The following is a 6,433-nucleotide window of genomic DNA, read 5'->3' as shown; positions in this document are numbered from 1 at the left end:
AAGTTCTCCCATCATAAAAAAAAAAAAAAAATGTAGGGCAGGTGTACATTTACACTAAGTTAAAGACAAATAAACATCCTATCCTATCCTACCCTACATATATAAAAGAGTCTAACATGCCCCCCGGGCATAGCTCAGTGGTACAAAGGACAGGAGGAGGTTATCTCAAGCATTGCTGGCAGTTGCAGTGTGGGGGTTCGATTCCTAAAACATGGAATTGGACTCTTTGTAGGCGCAGTATACAGATAGCTCTTACTCTCTGGCCTGTTGGGGCACATCCCACGATTTACCTCCCTCACAAAACTCTAGGGGCAGGGTGGTGGGAGCCCTCAAGGTTGGGGTTCAACTTTTATAAAAGAGTCTAACATTGGGCTGGACACGTATCAAGATTTCCTATCGTCACATTTTGTTTTCCTCTACGGTTCACAATTTGGTACCATCTCGTCTCTCCATTTTAATTTGTTGTCGCTTCTAGAACCTCAAGATTCGTCTTCTCTCTCGAGCATGAGTTTCCAATCGCGAAGCTTCTCATCGTGACTTCGATCGTCTGCTCTCGAGTGGAATCACAGTGTTGATTGGCGATCACCCATTGGTCTTAGAGCTCAGATCAGAATCGCTTCCCCTGTCCTCGAACGGTTAGAGCGCAAGATAACTACCATGGGTGTAATTTGCTTCGTTTTCTAATTGAAATATTATTTATTAATGATTGCATAGTGATCTGCTTTCTTTTGGGAAAACTTTTGGTATCCAAATATTAGACCATACTTTATTTTATTTTTAAAAATTCTAAAACTTTTATTTCATCAATTTTCTAGGATAAACTTCCCATTCAACTTCCACAACGACCAAATGCAGCCATATTTGCACGGGATTTCCATGAAATTACAGTTTGACATTAATGAAGTTTTATCTTGAAGATATATTTTTCAAATATACTCAAGATCTTTCATTTTACCTATTTGCTTTATGTTTTTTGGTTTGGTGGTGGCTGTGTCATCTCAATTGTGACCGAGTACGTCGGTACTACATTATTGTGGGACCTGAAAGTCATCCTTCTTGTGTTGGAATTGAAGGTTGAGTTTAATTAAAAATGCTCTTATGAATGAATTTGTTGAACTATACTTTTCCCATTAAATGCTTAGTGCAGAAAAAAAAATGTTACTATTTGCCGTATGGCATAACAAAGCATCTTGAAAAAATTATATTTTAGCACAGATAGCTATAATGAAGCTTCATTTATATTCTCACGAATTACATGATTAAGTGCAGATGGTTTGACTGGGATGCAACCATGAGCAAAGATGAGCTTCCTTTGAGCCCGAAATCATCTCAGAAAGTTCTTGAGATATTAGAAGATGTTGGCCAACAATTAGCACTGACATTTAACAATGAGGGTACTTTACTTGCTGTTGGGGGGAGGTAAAGAACTATAGATCTTTTACACCAATAGTTTAAAAATGCCAATGTTGTACAACAATGAAGAGAAGCATATTCAACATGAGAAAGAGATTAAAAAGATATTTCCATTTTAGTTCAGTTTTACATGATGACATTAGTCACAGATACTGTTTCATCTTCATTTGAGGCAACCAAAGTTCAAGTAGCAACTGAAGACGAGCCATTTTTAAGATGAAAATTATTTTTGAATGAGAGAAAAATACGAAATTGGGATTACATTTTCAATTTTTCACCTATAAACTGATGCAGGATAGATAAGAAAAGAGCAAGAAAGAGAGGAGAACCAGAGAGAATGGGGGGAGAAACATGATAAGAAGCAGAAATTCAAGGGAAAAGTGGAAGGGAGAGGAAGAAGAGGCTACAAACCAATCTTAATTCATCATACTTATCAACAATGTCTTGCAATTCTAGTTACTGACATATAAACAACAAAAGAAACCTAATATTCATGGGCTTGGGCTATACCCACTAGACAAGCCCAATGAAATAAAAAGACATCAATACATAAAACAAGAAGTAAATTAATTTTGGCCGATGTCCACATCAACTCTATCGAGGTGAAAGAAAAACTCGATCCTGTTGAATGGTTGAACTACCACAAACAACGATCTTTCTGAGGACCCAAATATCGAAATTCAACAGTTGATAACAGTAAAAACTGCAGCTAATCCTCAAAGCTATGATCCACCCAAGGATAACGATCTCTCTTTTTAATCAAATACCGATATTGATTTCCAAATAGTAAATGCTCATGCAGCTCACCTCCAAAATCTTCACGTGATTGTGCATAATGAGGAGCATAAAAAGTTAGCATCGAAGGCTGGTTTGTAGAGACAAATGGTTGCAACATTGAGAGCTCGAATGGGCCTCGATTAAGAAACAAATTTTCTACATTGAGAATATAACTTTCATTTAAGTGAGATGGCCAATCACATGAAAAATCTTTATACGAGTGGCGCAAAAAAAATTTCTTCACATTTTTGGGAAATTGGATTAAGGAAACTCGTAATAAAGTTTAGCATTCGTCAATAGAGCATTCTATTAAATGCTGCACATCGAAAGTAAATTCTAAAATTTCACGATTGGAAATGATTTGACTTTTTAGCTTGACATGAAATTTAGGAGTATTACCAATGGAGTAATGACCTCAGAAAACAATGTGGCAACCCATGGAGTATCATGTAATTGAGGAAGAACTAAAACAAAGTCAACATGAAAGTCATGCAACATAGTAGGCATAAGATTTAGGACATCTAAAATGTTTGACCTCAATAGCATTGCTTTAGGTATTTTCTCAATTATGTCAGTGTTAAATGTATTGGCTACAGGTGTGGTCAAAATAGAGGACACAATATACTGTTCACAACTTTCGACTTCTGTAAAAATAGAGGAAAGAACAACACTATAATCATCTAAACAAACCCCTAAAGATTTTATAGCTCCTGACAAGTAAGGTTTGATTATGTCGGCACACTTCTCAAAAAATCTTCCCGTCACACTAAATACAATGGGAGAAACATCTTTGTGTTTATTTTGAATACTATCCAAAAGAAGGATAATCAAGTCTAGAGGAATATTGTTACTTTCTTCTAATGTAAAGGTCATGATAGTCTCTAATGATGTGACGGCATTCCCTAAATGATTTCCTTTTAGAGCTACAAAAAAGTGTCAGAACATGTCAATTATTGTACGTTCACAATCTAGGTCCAACATGATAAGGCAGTATTTTGCATTAGCCATTATATCTAATATCCTAACTATCGTAGCATACAACTTGATAGAAGTGCTCATGAGATATACAAATGATGATATAATCAAGAGAAAAATATCTTGAATTATTTCATCACAAGAAGGGGGGTTCGGGTGCCGTAATGAAGAATATTTCACTAAGACAAGAAATAATTGCTACTTGTATAGCAAATTCTGGATGTCTTAATAGTTTATTTGAAACCAATGCCATCCTAAGTGTATTAATAGATGTAAGCAAGGAAATAGAAGGCAATTGGTCCACTCGTAAAAGTAAGTACTCAGTGCGTTCAAGTAAAAATAGGAGTTCATTAGAAGGCAATGAAAATTGAAAAAGTTTTCGTCCATTTGTCAACAAGTGGACTCCTAACGTTTGATATTCACACCATAACATTTTTTTTAATTGACAAGCCAAGATACTGAAGTAAAAGCATATATTCAATATAAAATTGTTACCTCAAGGGACTTACAAGAGTCAAAAAATGCTCCAATTGCAATTTTCAAATTGGCACGGGCTATGTTGGCAAAGCTGTCAATCAACATGATAAAAAGATCACCTATGAATAATGATAGAAATTTCTATTCTTTTTTTTTTTCCCTATATCCTTTTTTCACCGTTTTTTCTTTTCCTCTCTCTCTCTCTGTGAAGCAAAAGCAACAAAACCAATTAACTCTCATATAAAGAATAAGGCAACAAATTGAGGCCGAACACAAACCAGAGGCAGATAATGAAAATAGAGGTCCAAAGAGAAGTCGTTCAATTGAAATGGAGTAAAAATTTTTTTTTTTTTTTTTTTTTTTTTTTTCTCTCTATCCTTTTTCAGTTTTTTTTTTCTTTTACTCTCTCTCTCTCTCTCTCTGTGTGAAGCAAAAGCAACAAAATCAATTAACTCTTATATAAAGAATAAGGCCACAAATTGAGGCCCAACACAAACCAGAGGAAGATAATGAAAATAGAGGTCCAAAGAGAATTCGTTCAAGTGAACTGGAGTGGTATTTATAGATGGGCTGTCAGTTTCGTTCCCAAGGGTTCAGCTTTCTTCTACCAGCAAATAAGAGAAGATTGAACTCGAGGGTCTAGAGTCGGTGATTTGCAGATTATGGTGGGCTACGTTTTGACTATATGGGTAAGAGGTAAAAATGATTAGTGGCTTCTACGTTAGTGTTTTGGTGGGTATTGAGATTTGCTGGTTAACAGGTATGGGATGATGATATGGTGGTGGTGACCGTTTGTCACTTCGTTGGCAGAAGCAAAAGGCAATTTTGGATTTTTATTTTTTTATTTAATTTTTATTTTTATTTTATTTATTAATTTTTTTTTTTGGGGATGGCTTGTAGTAAATGTTGCCTTTGATTTTAGTAGTGGGAGCAGAGGGCATGGCTACGTCGGGTGTCGGTTGTGTAGAGAAATATGAGACTTAGGTGATTGGGTAATGTATCAGTAATGGATGAAGAAAGCGACTGTGCATAATAGAAAAGGGTGGAGGTTTGTTGGTGGGCTGTGGAACTTTGGCAGTGGGTTGTTGTGTTTGAGTGAAGACAATGACGAGAGTTGCAGCAGATTGACTTGTGTGTATAAATTGATTTTGTAGACGAAGTCTTACCCAAGTTTAGCTTTGATACCAAATTTGATACAACATAGATAAGAAAACATCAAGAAAGAGGAGAGAACCATAGAGAATGGGGAGAGAAACCGGAGAAGAACCAGAAATTCAAGGGGGAAGTGGAAGGGAGAGGAAGGAGAGGCCACAAACCAATCTCAATTCATCATAATTATCAAAACTGTCTTACAATTCCAGTTACCAACATATAATTAACAAAAGAAACTTAATATTCATGGGCTTGGGCTAAACCCACTAGACAAGCCCAATGAAATAAAATGACATCAATAAATAAAACAAGAAGTAAATTTATTTGGGCCGATGTCCGAATCATAAACTCTTGTTGTTATAGTTCAAAAATCTTGTGTCCAGTACTGGTTTCTATATTCGATCCGAAAGTTTTACCAATAATAATAGCTATGATTGTAATTATTATAAGCATAATGACGTTGATGTTCATGGATAAGATCTAAGATTCTTATCATCAATTGGAAAGTTTAAGATTTGACCAATTTTGTGAGTATTTGTTATCTATATTTCATCTTCTGGTATAGGTAATTGATATTGGTGTTATTTTGACTCCTCATGATAACAATCTCAAGCCAACACTCTATTCCTTTTTAGGTATAGTTCAGAGCTTAATGTTCTTTAACTGATAATCTGAAGTGATAACTCGATATGTGTGAGTTGTAAAATATTACGTTCAGCATGTTGGATAAGTTAATAAGGAAAACAGCCTTTCAGAGGAAAATGCAAGTTATATATAAGATTTAATAATCAGCAGATTCATTTGTGTACGATAAGTGGATCAAGCTTTCATGCTTGTTACACACACTATAGTCATCGAATTATTGTCTTAAGAGTTCTTAGCATTTCTACGTGTCAATTTGAAAAAAAGAAATATTAGTGATCAGGGGAGAAATTAATGACATTCCATGTATTTAACTTATATATGCTGAGTTGGTGATCAACCCTTTTGTTTTTTTTTTTTTTTTTTTTTTTTTTTTTTTTTTTTTTTTTTTGGGGGGGGGGGGGGGGGTTTAAGAATTTGGGTTGAAGATGATTTCCTTCTCTGTTAGGTATATGTCTTGGCATGATAAATTGGTGAATCAAATATCTTTATCAAGTGTTTTAGAGACCTCAGAATTGGGAAACTAACTGAATATGCCAATGGATTTCTTATTAATATGTAGTAATTGGGTTAGGTCTTTGCTTCTATTATTCATCCAACAAGTTAAAGGATTATGCCAGATTGTTTAGTTGTGGTTACTTACCCTTAACGACTAAGGTTTCAGTCCCCAGATTGAAGGAGGACTGCCTCTCAATTTAGATGTGGGTTTGCAGGAAAAGAGGAGGAAAAAAGCGGGATATACTATTTTCAAGATTAAGTTAGGGCTTACTTCATAAAATTCAAAGTGGGTCTTCTTTATGAAAGAATAATTATTTTTCCGGTTCTTAATTGTTTTATTTTGGTGCAATACAGGATGGCAAGTTGAGGGTTTTTAAGTGGCCTGATATGGAAATTACTCTTGATGAGGTTAATGCTCATGCTTCTGTTAACGATTTAGATTTCAGGTTCAAATTCCCTTAGTAGTTTACCTCAAAGTTTTGCATTGCAATGTTAGGAA

The 6,433-nt window shown here is 35.1% G+C and overlaps 1 long non-coding RNA gene across 1 annotated transcript in view; it reads right to left on the bottom strand.

The window, feature by feature from the left end:
• Positions 1 to 1,743: 1,743 nt before the first annotated feature.
• Positions 1,744 to 6,433, bottom strand: part of LOC111409765 — an 8,108-nt gene continuing 3,418 nt past the window's right edge. The window contains exons 3-4 of the long non-coding RNA XR_002705527.1: positions 3,675 to 3,733; positions 1,744 to 2,229 (exon numbers count right to left, since the gene is read on the bottom strand). This is a non-coding gene — a long non-coding RNA (uncharacterized LOC111409765). The remainder of the gene's footprint in view (positions 2,230 to 3,674; positions 3,734 to 6,433) is intronic.

This window comes from Olea europaea, chromosome 2, assembly GCF_002742605.1.
Source record: "Olea europaea var. sylvestris chromosome 2, O_europaea_v1, whole genome shotgun sequence".
Lineage (NCBI taxonomy): Eukaryota > Viridiplantae > Streptophyta > Magnoliopsida > Lamiales > Oleaceae > Olea > Olea europaea.
The sequence above is the reverse complement of the archived record's forward strand: the minus strand, read 5'-3'. Positions and strand labels throughout refer to the sequence as shown.